The sequence below is a fragment of the Peromyscus maniculatus genome, chromosome 16 (assembly GCF_049852395.1).
Source record: "Peromyscus maniculatus bairdii isolate BWxNUB_F1_BW_parent chromosome 16, HU_Pman_BW_mat_3.1, whole genome shotgun sequence".
NCBI classification, from domain to species: domain Eukaryota; kingdom Metazoa; phylum Chordata; class Mammalia; order Rodentia; family Cricetidae; genus Peromyscus; species Peromyscus maniculatus.
The window spans coordinates 32,380,894-32,398,404 of NC_134867.1; positions in this window are offsets into that span (position 1 = coordinate 32,380,894).

A 17,511-nucleotide genomic window follows, 5' to 3' on the forward strand; every position below is an offset into this window, starting at 1 on the left:
GAGGAGATTGCAAAGGAGGAGCAGGTTGCTGCTGAGAAGGTTGGGCCAAGGAGGAATTTCAGGGTAAAAGGACCACACCATTTCCTGAGGCCACTGCTGGAGCCAGAGGGGGCAGACTGTACCTATCCAGCTGTTCCCAACTGAAGACTGGAGTGCCTAGCCAGCCAATGAGGACTGGTCAGCAGCTTCCACAGCTCAGGCCACTAAGCAGGTTGGAGCCACCACTGAGTGGTTTTGAAGCGATCTGCAGACACCTTTGCAAAAGGAAAAAGAAGTGGAAGGAAAATAAAGCTCCTAAAAGCTGGAGAATATTGTATGGTATTATGTTTGTATTCTGACAAACATAGCTTGCCTGGAGATCAGAGAAACAGAGTAGCAACCACTTCTTACCTCTATGAATCTTCAGACCGAATGGGGGAGTTCCTTTCTCCACAAATCCTCAGATTGAATGGGGGCGGAGATCCTGTCTCCACCTGCCTTATATTCCTATCTCAAACTCCCATGTGCTGGGATCAAAGGCATGATCCTCCCAAGTGCTGGAATTAAAGGTGTGCCCACCACCGCCCAGCTCTGTTTCTCTTTTAGACTGGTTCAATCTCATGTAGCCCACAGTGGCCTTGAAATCCTGATCTTCCTGCTTCCTTCTCCCAAGTGCTGGGATTCAAGGTGTGTGCCACCACTGCCTGGCCTCTAGGGTTAACTAGTGACTAGCTCTGTCCTCTGATCTCTAGGCAAGCTTTATTTGTCAGAACACAAACAAAATATCACACAACAGGAGGAAAAAAAAAGAAATTGTGTTTATCACTGATGCACACACACTTGTGTGTGCGTACGTGTATGTGTCTGCACGCGCGTGCGCGCTCTCGCACCAGGGCAACCTGCTACCTTTAAGTTGTGGGGATCACCCCCAGGCCATTAGGCTCCAAAGCAATGACTTTTACTTGCTAAGGCATCCCACTGGCCCTTGTGTCTTTCTTCAGTATAATCTTTGCAGAGAAATCTCTCTACAAATTTTCAATGGTGTATCAATTTGTTAAATGTGGGGGGGGGGTAGAATTGTGTGGGAGCGCAGGACAGTCAGTTCTCTCCCTCCACCCTATGGATCCTGGGGATGGAACTCAGTCTTCAGGTTTGGTGGCAAGCGCTCTGACCTGCTGAGCCACCTCACTGCTCCCAAAGTCATTTTCTTTTTTTCTTTTTTTTTTTGGTTTTTCGAGACAGGGTTTCTCTGCGTAGCTTTGCGCCTTTCCTGGAACTCACTTGGTAGCCCAGGCTGGCCTTGAACTCACAGAGATCCGCCTGGCTCTGCCTCCCGAGTGCTGGGATTAAAGGCGTGCGCCACCACCGCCCGGCGGCCCAAAGTCATTTTCATTGAGAGTAAATATTTGTATATATGATCCGTAATTCTACACAGACGGGGTTTATTTCTTTCCCCCCGGTGGCTTATTTTAATCGTTTGTTTGATAAGAGAGATGGGTTCATGAAAGTGTATGTTCATGAATAAATATTTCTGTAAGTAATCCAATAATTTATTGCTGTCAATGCCTAAGTCATTATTATTTCAACTATCGGAAGCTCTTTTAGCTGATTCAATATATAGCTTTGAAAAATCTCCTTCCAGAGGGTTACAGTTTGCTTTGTTAGGTTTTTCTGGCAAAAAAAAAATCACTGATTTATCATTTTGTACATTTTAATAAGAATATTTTGTGCATAAAATTTTAAACACAGACACACATGTTCTTATTGCAGTTTCGGGAAGCAAACCCAGGACCCTGTACATGTTGGACAAGTGAACTTTTCACTGAATTACACCCTCAATCCCTATAGATATTCTTGATCTAACTCTTTCTCAAAAAAAAAAAAAAAAGTGTTGCCACACATTTTCTGGCATCATGTGGCTTGTATTTTTATTTTCTTAATAATGTTCTTTGGGATTTTTGATTTGCGGACCTCTCAACTAGAATTCTTTTATTTTCAGTCTGGTATCTAATTCAACCTAATTCACTCCTGATTCTAAGAAACCTCTGTCTACTGTCATCCGAAATTTCTGCCACATCTCTTCTGGAATCTTGTAGGTTAAAGGTGGATGTTGTGGGGCCGTCATTCATTTTGATTTCCTTGATGAGGTGTGAATTGAGGTTCAGCCGGTCAGCTTGTGGACTCCAGTTGTTGTAGCACGATTTGATGGTGAGAATGTACTTTCGCTAGGAATTTCCTTACCCCTTTGCCCACACACTCTTGACTCGGCCTTCCTTCCTGGGATGTTCTTCTGTCTTCATGTCACGATCACACTGGATGATGTCCGTGCCCTTACACTGTCTGAAAATCAGGCCATGTAATCCTTCTAATGTTGTTCTTCTTTCTGTAATTGGGTTAGAACCCACTGTGAGTACACACTGCTTTTTGTGTTTTCTTTGTGAGCACTCAAAAAGTAAAACAAAAACAAGTTTTGGGAGGTCCCTGGCAATGATGGCTAATACACTTATGGGCCAAAGAACATCAAAGAAGAATGTATTGAAATTATAAAAGTATCTCTACACGCATGTGTGGAGACCAAAGGTCAAGGTTAAATATCTTTCTCTTTTACTCTCCACCTTGTGCTGTGGGATAGGTTCTCTTACTGAACCCAGAGCTCATTGATTGGTTAGACTGTCAGTGAGACCCCATGCTCTTCCTGTCCTGACCTTGCAGCTCTGGAAATACAGACACATACTGCCACACTTAGTTTTATTACATGGGTCCTGAGGATCCAAACTTAAGTCTTCAGGTTGGCGCAGGCAGCATTTAATCCTCGGGGCCGTTTCCCAAGGCCCAAGATCACCATTTTGAAATCTACAAATATCAAAAGCTAAAGAGGGATTGGGGAAACAGGCATTGCCATTTAGTCTGCTTGGGGTAAATTGTCAGTTTTGTCTTGTTGGAGTCATGACTTGTTGGAGTCATTTTGGACACTGACAGTGGAGAGCAGGTGTCTACTGAGGTGGGGTTATAATTGCTCAACACAGGCTCTCCTTTAAGCAATTTCTTGCTTACCAACATCTCAGTATTCCTGCCTGGCTCCGTGTCTTCTGCTAGAGTTGGCGAACCAATCTGTAGGGTCAGTGGATTCCCAGACACATTTCTGCCCTGGAAGCCCATCCAAGCTCCTGAAGGGTGACTCAGCTAGCTACTTGTTGAAGGTCTCCTTGGCAGATCTTCAATTTCGTTCTTGCTCTTCCAATTAGATTACCACTCTTCCATCTGCTTTTCCTCTTCCAAAATTTTGTTCACACCTCTCACCTGCTGTTGCCTTCTCTCTAATTCTCTCTGTCCTTGCATGTTTATTCTTTTATTAGCAATACTTTTCATCACTTTCATTTCTAGAAGGAGAGGACATAAACAGCCGAGTTCCATCCACCCTGCTGAAACGAAACCCGTTTCCCCAAATTACCACAAGAAATATGATGTCATTTTAAAATTTAAAAAGTTACTTTAAAATGAATGCTGGATCTGACAGGTGAGGCCTGCCTCATTTCTTTATGGCTGTGATTTTTAATTAAGCATGAATCAAACACAGCAAACGCTGACAGCTTTATAATGTCCATTTGTCGTATGTTCAACCGAGCCTACCAGGGATGCTGTTTTTATAGTTCTCTCTGGCTTCCCATGGAGGTTTGACTCTGGGCCGGCTGCAAGCAGGATGTGAGAGAGACTGCAGGGCCACATTCTGGGAATGTGTGTCTAGTTTGTTTACATACATTTTAAAGTCCACCTGATAGGGAGTTTAGGAAAGAAACGATTTACTAATATTAGAAATGTAACAGTAACAGACCTAGGAAAGTGAAATGTATACTGGCGCTAGGGAGATGGCTCAGTTGATAAAGCAATTACTCCACAAGTATGAGGACCACCAGAATTCAAGTTTAAAAAAAAAAAAAAAACTGGGCAGGCAAGACAGCATGGAATCCCAGTTCTCGGGAGGCAGAGACGGGGAAGCCCCAGAACAAGCTGGAATTTGCAAGAACTGGATTCAGTGAGAGGCACTGCCTCAATAATAGAGATCCCTTGAGGAAGACTCCTATCTGCTTTGGACCTCTGCATGCACACATGTCCCCTCCACGTGTTTGTACTAACACATATGCAATCATATATACACACATGCTTGTAAAACACACACACACACACACACACATACACACACAAACACACACACACACACACACACACACACACACACACACACACACACACACACGAAATCAAACGAGCGAAGCATTCCTTGGCTTATGTAGGATGTTACCAAGTTATGATTGTGCGTCAGTTTTCACGGATGCCCGCGGCATTGGGAAAAGAAACTACGTTTAATTAGAGTCATCAGCTATATAAATACCCACCATACATGAATTTGTCAGTTGATTCTTGAATGTTGGACTTTCAACAAAACCTTTATCTCTTCTGCTTTATACGTTTTCATTTCCATTAAAGAGGGAAAGTACAACACGGAATGGAAGCCTGTGATCTGTGTTATGTCAGGAAATCCTCGATGTCTATTAAAAACCCACCTAAACGTGCAGTTCCCTTGACAGGGCACATAGGAAGGCCTTTCTCCAGCTGCTGTTTTCTGCTGATGAGATGCCAAATGTCTTTACAGATACATCTGCAAAAATAAAGAAATAAAGAAAATAAAATAAAGAGAAGGAGTGGATGATGGGAATTCAATTACAGGCGCTCTGTTCTTCAAAGAAATGGCTCAGCAAAGGTGAGTGAGTTTGCACGTACAAGATCACCACACAAGGATGATTTTAAATGATGTCCGTGAAAGAGAAAAGGGTTTTTAATCTGATTTTTAAATATTGGTTTATGCTTAATAAATGATGTATGAAATGTCCGTCATCTGCAAACGCAGAACTGGAGTGCTTCCTCCTGTCACGATTTTATGCATTTAAAAATTCTAGAGCTTTCAAACGTTATACATTCTTTTTTATTTATGTGATTTAAATCCAATTTGTTTTTCACAATATTGTGAGCTATACTCTGTAGACCTGTTATATAGCAATGGATATAGAGACATTCAATATATAAATATTACTTACTTCATACACATCCTGATTTTGATATAATAATGTGATAAAAGATCAGCTAGTGCATTGTAACTTTTTTTGTTGTTGTTTTTGTTTTTGTTTTTTCGAGACAGAGTTTCTCTTTGTAGTTTTGGTGCCTGTCCTGGATCTCACTCTGTAGACCAGGCTGAGCCTCGAACTCACAGAGATCCTCCTGGCTCTGTCTCTCATGTGCTGGGATTAAAAGCGTGTGCCACCACCACCCGGCCACATCGTGCAGACTCAATAGAAAGTTTCATTAATTTCTTGTTTCCAACTAAAAAATTTCAAATAATTTCTGTTTCTCCTTCATCTCACACTATGTACCTTGTGGAGAACTTGCTTTTTATATGAAAGGGACACCGGTTTTGACTAGCCGTTAACGTTTGCTAGTGTATTATTGGTCCCAGTGATCTTTTAAAATAATACTTATTTGTTCTATTCTGTGTGTGTTCCTCAGTGTATATATGTGCACCATGCTTACGGGAGCCTAAGGAGGTCAGAGGAGGGGCTAGGAATCGGAGTTACAGGTGGTTGTGAGCTGCCATGGGTGCTGGGAACCGAACCCACACCCTTTGCAAAGAGCAAACAAAGAGATGACTCCTAACGGCTGAGCCATCTCTCCAGCCAATCATCTTTGCTGAGGATCGGTAATTTTAGAAATATTTGGGCAGAGTCATGGCAAACTTCAAAGGTAACAACAAAAAGGTACAGTTTCCTCTGCCTCTCCATAACTTCTCTCCCTCTTTCTCCCTCCCCTTCTCTCCCTCAGACCTATCTTGTCTCCCTTTGCCTTTTATTAAAAAAAAAAAAAAAAAAAAAAAAAAGCAGACGGCAAATTTAGTTCACGGCTAGTTGAGGTTGGATATTTTTACCCATCACTTTCTGAGTTAGATTACACATCTGTTCTTTAAAGCATCAAATTGTTACCAAAGTGTGTAGGAAAATTAAACTGCCTCTGAGGCTGGATGACACACGTTCAGCGTTCTCCGAGATAGGTGTAAATTGAAATGGAACGGAACAAGCAAGAGCAAACAGAGTAAGAATTAAAAACACGTTGCCTTTGTTCCTTCATTTCCTTTACGACGGAGTGTAATCAATACTTTACAACAGGGTTAATACACTGTCTTCAAACATGGTATTATTCTTTCAAGAGCACACAATAACTTTATTAGTTATGCTGTCTGCAGTCTTTCCGAAGTGACAGCGCTGTGTGGGTGTGTCAATCACAATTCCTGGTACCCTCTGGTGGAGTGTTTCCTTTGTGCACCAACCTTAGCGGTGAGAGCCATACAGCTGCAGGTAATTTTAATGGTGGAAGTTCTAATTTTAATTAGTATAATTAGCTGAAACAAAACAAACCAAAAAAAAAAAAAAAACCAACAACAACAACCCAGAAAAAAACACCCCAACCTCTTTTTGCTTACTGGTTATTGAATATTCAAATCTTACATCTGTTCTCTCTATTCAAGTGGAAACTAAGTTGCTCAATTTTGTTTCAAAGGAGTCCTAGTCTAATTCCATATCAGGACACTAATTCAACTTTCCTCTGGATATTTAGTAGAGTTGAATGTTACTTTTTAAGTGCTATTCACATACACGTTTTTGTGTTTCTAAAAATACGTTAAAAGAAAAAACCAAATTATTGTATGAGTAACATTTCTAAGTTTCATTACAGAATTTGTGTATTTTGATATGTATTTTAGGAATGAAAGCAGAAAACCCTTTTTTATAAGTAACTTACTAATGACCTCTCTAATCACAAAAATGTTCTACAGAATACAAAGAAATCAAATAGTTTGAGCTGAACATCTACAGGGTAACATCTTGTTAGGCAATTCAAAATGTGAGTTCAGGTGGAGAAAAAGGTAAAAACAACCTATTGTGGGTTTTTTGGTTTGTTTGTTTGTTTGTTTATCTCATCAAAAGAGGCAGGACAGTTCATGTTGGAGTGATACCTGATACAATGCTGGTGTCACGCATGGTTGGGCCTAAGGCCAACTTGCCACAACTTAGAACCACCTGAACACCAGGCCTTAAGTGAGGAACTGTCTCTGATTGCCTTAAGTGAGGAACTGTCTCTGATCGGTGAAGTAGGAGGTCCTACCCCTGATGTGGGCGGCACCCTCTGGTAGCAGCTCAGACAACAAAGGACTCAGCAGAAGGGAGAATGTTCGCTCACCTTTGACTCACTTGGCCTCGCTCTCGCCACAGCATTAACTTCCCCTGCCGCCGCCGCTGCTGATTCCCTCACTGACACCAGAACCAGCGTTTTCAGACTTCCTACATGAACTGTGGACCAGTAGCTCTCCAGGAACCCTCCATGACCTCAACGCAAGACTGGGAATGCTGAGGCTCTCAGCTTCGTAGGCTGCACAACTACCAGATTTTCAACCTTTCAGGCGTGAGACATCTCTTGTTGCTACTTAGGCTGTATGGCATAAACAATTGTGATAAATTCACGGAGGTGTTAGGCATAGGTCTGGGGTCACAAAGAAAGAGACCATGCTGGGAAGAGTGAACACACACACACACACACACACACACACACACACACACACACACACACACACACACACGGGAAATACACTTGGTTTTCCCCATAGGCTGGAAGCAGATCTCACAATCTGACTCGATTGGCTGGTCTGAAAGGAATTAGGACACAGGAAATGAAGGAGGAAGAAGGGTCGCTGCGCCGTGGGAAGAGGGCCAGTGCTCCAGGCCATCAAATTCCTGAAATGCAGCGGGGACCTTTGTGTAAACAAAGGTTTGACTGGGTGGGGCAGGGTGTTAAAATATTTGCATAAAAGTCTTGTAAGGTGCGGGGAGATCAAAAGGTTTGAATTCCTTGTCCTAAACACAAGCTTTATAGTACTGGATAGGAAACATTCACTTTACATTTCTTACAAATAAATATTCAATCTACCAGTTCTGGTCCTTTAGAAGACACTAACACAGCCGGGTTCCTTGTCAGGGAAAATGGCTCCTCAGAAACACAGATATGTAGACAGACAGAATTTATACAAAGAGGAAGGCAGAGGTAGTGGGGGGTCACTTTGCCACAAGCTGAGGAGTCCTAAAGATTGCCACTTATCGCCAGAATACATGAAGATGCCAAGACAATCCTTTCGGTACAGCCCACACAGAAAACGTGGTCCTCACACAAAGTGAGGTGTTGATTTGTAGCCTCTGAAACTGTGACACACTCCTCCTGGGTCGTCTCGCCTCTCTGTGCTGTTGGGTGTCTTTACAGTTGCAGCCATAGGAAGCGGGCACAGCGTCTCTGGCTATGTGGCATTCCCTGGAGTCAAGAAGATTTGGTTAAAGGTAACATTCCTAAAGCCCTGTTAGAGCACAGGCTGGGGCTGGCTGTGGGGATGTTAGGGTCGGAATGGAGGACTTGTCCACTGCCTTTAGTGGATCTTCGAGGACATTTAACCAACATCCAGTTACTGAAGCCAATAAATAATACTATAGTATATATTATACCATCATCATCATCATAATAATAATACCACAGTATTATTATCTTGATGTTCCTCAAAAAATGAAATTCCGAACAAGGAAAGGAAACATATTATCACCTTCTCAATGATTTAACAGAGATGACATTCACTTTAATTTTTCTTTTCCCTGGGACTGGAGAGATGGCTCAGAGGTTCAGAGTACTTTGTTGCTCTTGTAGAAGACCTGGGCTCAGTTCCAGTACCTTCTTGATCGCTCACAACTCCACTTCCAGGGGATCCAACGTTCCCTTCTGACCTTAGAGCGTAAAAAAGGAAAGGACGCGACTGCTCTTAGGTGTGGTGGAGGAGAAAGTTTATTGCAGGTAAAAGGGAGACATAGTCGGAGACAGGGACATCTGGGAGAGTCCAGAGTGGACATGACCCTGGGCCATGTGAGGAGAGGGAGGAGGGTAAAGGAGAAGGGAGAGCAACTGCTGACCAAGAGGGGCAGCCTGGGCCAAAAGACCGGCCAAGGGATTAGACCAAACAGAACAGCAACCCAAATGGCTGGATTATATAGGGAAGGGCAGCTGGGGGAAGGGCAGCCGAGCCCCTGGGCTGGAGAAGTTTAGGGTGGGGCCTTGTATGCCAGCCAGTAGGGCCCTGTCATAGGTAGAGACTGAGGGATGCAGGAAGAACCTAGAAGCCAGGGTCCGCTTTGATATGTTAAATAGGCACCTCAGCCATTTGCCCCGGGGTTCCTGAAACCTAACAGAGGGCATTATGCATGCATGTCGCGCACAGACATAAATGCAGGCAAAGTACTTAGACACATACAATTAAATGAAACAAAACGTATTTTTGAGCAAGATCAAAGTGGAGAATCATCAACTCTGAGACAGACCCCAGAGTAGAAATTTCAAGTAATGTTATGGCCGGAAGTCTCAGTATCAATAAGCTAACCTACTACAGTCTGGCCTTTTTTGCCTGGTTCTTCCTTTTCTCACCTTGGCCTTGGCTTATTACAACAGTGTCAGCTTGCAGTATTGCTTGGAAACACTCGACTCCTTTCATACAGAGAAAGCAAAGCTTCTATGATCTAGACAGATCTTCTGCTAGTCTGAGGGAATGGAGGAAGAAAACAGAGCAGAGCTGACAGACTGGGCACAAACGTAATTAGAGGATGGCACATTACATCAAGAGGAGGAAATAAACAGTGTGCAGGAAGCCAAAGAGTCAGAGGAGAGCAGACAGTGCCCTGGAAAAGTATAAGCTGGCACAATATTAGATTCCCCCCATCTGAGTAGTATTTGAAAGTAATATTGTAAATTAATAGAGGATTATAATCCTAACTATATCTTTGGGTAATAATTTAATGGAAACAATTAGGTAATTATATTTTTGCTGTTTGTTTTATAATCAAACATGAAACTGAGAGGTCGAGAGTGGTTTTGCCCTGGGTACAAAGGGGAATAGATGTTAAGAGATCACATACTATTATTAAATGTGCAACAAACTTGTTTTCTAATCTTGGGACTGTAGGCTTGCTGGGTAGTATGGCCTTTAGATATTACTGATAGTAGTGTGATGTTTAATTAATTTGTGTTTATAAAATAATCATTTTTACAGCATGTCATATGATTGCAGATGACTATCAGAATTTTCTCTCTCTCTCTCTCTCTCTCTCTCTCTCTCTCTGTGTGTGTGTGTGTGTGTGTGTGTGTGTGTCTACATGTATGCTTGCAATAATATCCACCAATAACCAATGCGATACCTTTCTCCCCCCAGAAAGGCTTATCTGCTGAAATGTTTACACTCAGTTACTCTTGATGGGGATACACTCAGCTGCTGGTATGAAGAGACAAGAGACACAAAGTGTGTGAGAGGAGAAAGGAAGAAAAGGGGCATTTCACAATTTCTCAAACTCCATCGCAAGCAGGTTCTTAAAAAAACAGAACCCACTGCCATTGGTATTGGGAGACCACACTGCGTTCCTGTATGCTCTTCTATTCTCTGTGCTGTGTTCTCCTTTGTTCAAATTACCTTCCATTTTCTGTATTTTGTCTATTACCTTAGTCCTTGAAATCATTAAATTTTAATATTTTAGTCATTTTCTTCCCTCTCCTCTAGTCCTGGGAGAACTATCCATTTTGTCAACATTTACCCTGCTGTTGATAATTTCATGGAGTTCATGGCAAGTCTCCATTTATAACAAATACATGAGGGATGAGCTAAAAAAAAATCTCCTCAAATTCCCCTATATTATGGGGATATAAAATATACATTTGGGAGGGCATGGCAGAATCCATGTAGAAATTAAAAACTGAGGAACTGAGTCCCTTCCCTCCTGTCGAATGGGCCTTACGTCCATTTAGACAGCAGTTAGTGACCACCAACATGTGCCTGTTGCTTATGGCTCCCTAGGGAGACTAGACTATAGGAAAGAGGCTTTCAGGTCAGATGCAGCTCAAACCATATCAGTCTTGAGTCCTAAGTGTGTGGTTTCATAGGGACCTACCCTCAACACACACACACACCCATCCACACACCTGTGGAGATATATTGTGTCCTCCAATATATTGTGCATCCTAATAAACTTATCTGTGGTCAGAGGACAGAACAGCCACTAGATACAGAGGCCAGAAAATGATGGCACACACACACACTCCTTTAATCCTATCTCTTGGGAGGCAGAGATACACCCGGATCTCTGAGTTCAAAGCCACACTGGAAACAGCCAGGCATGGTGACTCACGCCTTTATCCCAGGAAGTGCTGGCAGAAAGCAGAAAGGTATGTAAGGCATGAAAACCAGGAACTAGAGCTGGTTAAGCTTTTAGGCTTTTAGCAGCAGTTCAGCTGAGATTCATTCTGGATGAGGACTCAGAGGCTTCCAGTCCGAGGAAACAGGACCAGCTGAGGAATTGACAAGGTGAGGTGGCTGTGGCTTGTTCTGCTTCTCCGATCTTCCAGTATTCACCCCGATACCTGGCCCTAGGTTTGTTTTTTTTTTTTTTTTTTTGGTTTTTTCGAGACAGGGTTTCTCTTGTGTAGCTTTGCGCCTTTCCTGGAGCTCACTTGGTAGCCCAGGCTGGCCTCGAACTCACAGAGATCCGCCTGCCTCTGCCTCCCAAGTGCTGGGATTAAAGGCGTGCGCCACCACGCCCGGCTTAGGTTTGTTTTTATTAATAGGACCTTTTAAGATTTGTGTTAAACACACCAGAGACAACAAAGGCTTCGGATGATTTCATTTCAATGTTTCTCATCTGTCCTATTCTTACCACCCGCCTCACGGTCCTTTGCTATGGTCTTCTTTGATGATGTATTGCACTGCACCGATCCTCAAATGTCTTTCTGCAGTCTCTGCACTCTCACTTCCTCTCTGTGGTGGCTTGAATGAGCATGGCCTCCATAGGCTCCTGTAGTTGAACACTGGGTCCCCAGTTGGTGAAACTGTTTGGGAAGGATTAGGAGGTGTTGGCTTGTTGGAGGAGGTGTGTGTCAGGGATGGAGGGTGGGCTCTGAGCTTTCAAACACCCATCCCATTCCCAGTTAGCTTTTTTCTATCAGCCTCATGCTAACGGATCAGGTGTGAGCTCTCACAGCTCCTCCAACACCAAGCCTGCCTGTGTGCCGCCATATTTGTTGCCATATTTATTGTCATGATGGTCATGGACTCACACTCTGAAATGGTAAACAAGGCCCCAATCAAGTGCTCTCTTTTATAAGTTGTCTTGATCATGGTGTCTCTTCACAGCAGTAGAAAGTAACTAAGACACTCTTTTGATTTGTCTGGCTATTATCGATGTATTTCCCGTCTACTCTTTTTTAAATTATTTATTTTAGTTTTTGAGATTATAATATTTCCCTGTTGCCTTTCCTCCTGATAAACCAATCCATAAACCCCTTTTGGCTCTCTTTCAAACTTATGGCCTCTTTTTTCATTGTTGCTGCATACATATATGTATATATATATGTATATGTATATGTATATGTATATGTATATGTTTATGTATATGTATATGTATATGTATAGACATGCATATTCCTAAATGTATAAACACAACCTGCTCTGTCTGTATAATATTACTTGTATGTGTGTTTTCAGGGCTTACCATTTAGCACAGGATAATCTATAGGTACAGTTTTCTGTCCCACCAGCCTGCTCCCAAATAACCATACAGAGACATTATTAATTATAAATGCTTGGCCAATATCGTAGGCTTGTTACTAACTAGCTCTTTCAACTTCAATTAACCCATATTTCTTATCTACACTCTACCATATGGTGGTACCTTTTTCAGCATGGCATGTTCATTTCCTGCTTTCTCTGTGTCTGGCTGGTGACTCCACTCCCCTTCTTCCCTGCCCTCTCTTTTTTCCACAAGTCCCCCCTAACCTCTACCTGCCTAGCTATTGGCCATTTAGCCTTTTATTAAACCAATCTGAAGGTACCTTGGCAAAACACATCTTCACAGTGTACAAAAAGATGATTCCATAACAATAACCGGCTGGCATGTTCTTTCCTGTCAACTCTTTACCATGTTCTTGAATAGACTTTGGTAATGCTATGCTTTTACTAAGATGTCTCCATTAGGGAGCTGATCCCCAGTGCCATGGCTAATCTTGTCTGTCAACTTGACACACCTGGGAAGTGGGAACTTCAGCTGAGGAATTGTCTCCATCAGGTTGGCTTATGGGCATGTCTGTGGGAAAAATTTCTGGATTGCTAATTGCTGAAGAAGGCATCTCCATCACTGTGGGGTGGTGCCATCCCTGGGCAGCTGGCTGTAAGTTGCATAAGAAGGCTACCCAAGCAGAAGCAGGGAGCAAGAAGTAAACAGGAACAGCATTCCTCCATGATTTCTGCTCCAAGGTCCTGTCCTGCAGGAGTTCCTGCCCTGATTTCCCTTGAGGATGGAACGTAACCTGTAAGATTAAGTAAACTCTTCTTTCTCAAGTTGCTTCTAGTCATGGTGTTTTATCACAGCAACAGAAACCAAATTGTAACACCCACCTATATTTGGTACTATTTGATTGAACCTCATGTTCCCACTTTTTAGAAGCCTTTGGCATTTTTCACTGACTTTTAGGATGAGCATCAAATTTTTCAGGGATTGCAAGACCACTCACATTTTGGCACAATGTACACAATGCTCAGAGGATGGAGCAGGGGCCAGGGATGACTGATGTCTCAGTGTGCAGTGCACTTGTATATAACTTACCGTCCAGTATCTTGCAAGACTTTCAAATGCCCCATAAATGCTCCAAGAGGAAAATTTCATCTAAACCCAGATCCTCTGCTTTTCATAATATTCAAAGCTCTTATTTAACTTAATTTTAGAAGGATTTTTAATATGTAACAATTTTAATGGTAGTTTAAACCAAGATACTGCAGCACATCAGTTGTGGGAACTTTCCATTTTTAGCTTCCTAGAAAGAAAAACAGGAAAAATAAAAACATGACAAAACCCTGGGGCATCCCCACTCAGTTACCTTCTTGTGATATGTTAAGGTATATGTACTAACGTGTGTGTGTGTGTGTGTGTGTGTGTGTGTGTGTGTGTGTGTGTGTGTGTATACATGAAGGTAGCTTCAGCTGGGGCAGGATGTAGTGTATAGAGTGCTCAGAAGGTGAAGTACACAGGACACACTTGTAACCTGTTCCTTCCCCACTGGCCTTCATCATCTTGGCACAAACAGTGCCACCTCCCGATCCCCACAACTCCCAATCCCTACTCAGAACCTTCACTCCAGTGTCTTCAGGACCCAGTGCCAGGCAGTAAACCAGTCCTTTCCTTCTGGGGAGCTGAGAGAAGCAGGTGGGGTCAATCTGACCATGTGGGAGTTGAGTCATCATCCCTCATTATCCAAATTACCGGGACAGTGGTACTCAACCTTGCTGCACAGTGGAAATACCTACGTATTGTAAGATGTGCTAACACTGGGTCCCTCCCTCCCTAACAGCTTATGGTTTAGTTTAGAGTGTAAGCTTGGAGATTTTTAACTGGTTCTCGTGGCAACATAGATCAACTAACAAGCATCTTCTACTGATGGTGATTCGGTGCAGGGTAATTAAAGGTAGAAAATGAGGATTTAACTTTGGGATGTTTGGGAGTATGGGTGGGTGGGTGGGTAGAGTTAGAGGTGCACCCCCCCCCAAGTTATCTAGATCTCCTTGTCAATCATATTGGATTGACATAATGGCATGTGCTCATTGCCTGACAGGAAATCCAGTATACCTGGAGAGTTAGATCCCAATCCACACACCTTGGAGTCACCTGGACACTTTAAAAGAGCAAGAAATATGAACAAAAGAAATGAGAAACCCCACTGGTACTTGACTCCCACTTATGCACATGTCCATTTAATCAATACATGGTGGGACTTGGTATATGATATTAAGAATTTGCACAATTCTAATGGGAGACAGCAGAGTGGGGAATTCCGACTTTAGTGCAGAGGATATCCCAGAACAATACAACATCCCAGCTGAGGAGCACAGCCACTTCAAACATTCCCATAGATTATCAATCCCAAAGGAAAAATAACCTGACAAACAGAACCTGAATAAAAGGTTGATATTTGAAAGTATGTATACACACACACACACACACACACACACACACACACACACACACACACGCTCGTATATATGTAAAACAAAGAAAAGGAAGTAGGTAGCCAAATTCACACTGTGTACATGGAAAAATGTTTCAAGACCATAATGGCAAAAAAGAATCTAAAGCTGAACTGAGAATAGCTTCTACTAGAGCAACTAGTAGGTGCAAAAAAGATGAGGAAAGGGTATTTTATAAGAAGTAAAAGAAGCCAGCCTAGTCTACAGAGTGAGATCCAGGACAGGCACCAAAACTACACAGAGAAACCCTGTCTTGAAAAACCAAAGAAAAAAACAAAACAAACAAACAAACAAACAACAACAACAACAAAAAAAAACAGTAAAAGAAGCTGTACAGTGGTGGCACACAACTTTGATCCCAGCATTTGGGAGGCAGAGGCGGGCAGATCTGTGAGTTTGAGGCCAGCCTGGTCTACAGAGCAAGTTCCAGAATGCCCGAGGCTACACAAAGAAACCCTTTCTCAAACAAACAAACAAACCCAAGTTTGTATCCCCTGCATCTATGTAAAAATCTGGGCAAGGCAAAGTGTCACATCCCTGTAATTCCAGTGCTGGGGACTGGAGACAAGAGGAACCCTAGGGTTTGCTGGACACCTAGTCTAGTCAAACCAGTGAGCTCCAGGGTCAGTGAGAGACCCTGCCTCAAAAAACAAGGTCAGTGGCCAGGAGGTGGTGGCATAGGCTTTAATCCCAGCACTCAGGAGGCAGAGGCAGGCAGATCTCTGTGAGTTTGAAGACAGCCTGTTCTACAGAGTGAATTCCAGAACAGCCAGAGCTACACAGAGAAACCCTGTCTCAAAAACAAACAAACAAACAAACAAACAAACAAACAAACAAGCACAAAACAACCCACAAGGTCGGAAACAATGGAGAAAGACATTGAATATCCACCTGTGATCTCTACATGAGTCCACATCCATGACGTGTGGGAGCACACACAGAGACACACAAAAGAAAATTAATAGTATATCAGTTATTTCCAGGAAAATGTCAAATGGCCTAGTATAGATGCAGTTGAAGTTCTCATAGGGAACAAAGCAGAAAGAGAAATACTTGAAGAAATAGCGACCGACTTTGTTTCAAAAATTATAAATTCACAGGTTAAATGAAAGAAAGAAAAATAAATAAATAAAAAGATGGGCATGGAGGCACCAGTACTCAGGCAGGAGGCAGGGGAATTCAAAGCTCACAACTGCTCTATAGGTTGAGGGTTGCCAGGGGGTCTGATGAGACTTTGTTTCAAAAAATAAAAGTCAAAAGAGCCCACTACAAACATTAAAAACATTGTGTGGTTTTCTAATGGAAGAATCAACAAAGTGTCTCCACATTGTTTATCATTAGTTCCGCTCTCAGCACTGGTCAGAGACCCTTCTGGAGCAGGCACTGGTTCTGACCTTTAGAACTATGTGCTGAGGGAGCAACACATATGGGAAACCCAGAAGTCTAGAACCAAAAAACTATCTGTCCAAACAGCCAAAAGAAAGATTTTCAAAGACGCTGTGGAAGAAAGAAGAAAACAGAAGTGACTGCAATGTGGATACATACATAAGAACTTTTGGGCATGCTAGTACAGGTCCTTAGGGAAGGTGAAGGAGGGAGGATCAGGAGTTCAAGGCCAGCCTCAGCAACAAAGGAAGCTCAAGGCCAGTCAGGACTATTGGAAGCCTCATTTCATAAAAAATAAATTGGAATCTTTCTTATTGTGCAAATACCCCTAAAAGAGGATTGGTGGTTTAAAGGATCTGCCGTGTGTTTGGGAGGGTTCTGACACAAAGTGAAATCTGTGCCAACAACTGCAGAAGACGGGAGAGGAAAAAAATGGAAAGATATGGGCATAAGGGTACCACATGGGTTGGCACAGTGTCACCGGGAGGCAGACTGTGGGAGGAACAAAGGCCCAGCCAGAAGAAAACAGTCCAGTATCAAGAGGAAAAGAATGGCAAAGTACAGATAGCACAGGTGTATTTGGACCCAACAGAGGCCATTGAAAGGACCATTGGAGCATCATCGCACACGGGTCAACATTTTCAAAAATAACTGTTCATCTGATGCAGTAGTCAAAAACTGCTTATGGGTTACAACCTGTGCGGGATGTGTGGCCTGTGTGTGTGTGTGGTGTGTGGAGGCCAGAGGAGACATTAGTTTGTCAGTCTGCCAGTTACCCAGCTCCAGTCATCTTCCTGCCTCAGTCCTTACCCCTGAATGCTACAGTTAGGAGTGTGAGCCACACCTGGCCTTTTACATAACCGCTGAGGATCTGAACTCAGGTCTTCACGGTAACCCAGCAAGCACTTTTATGCACTGAGCCATCTCTCAAGCCCAGATTTAAAGTTCTAACGCTAAAAACC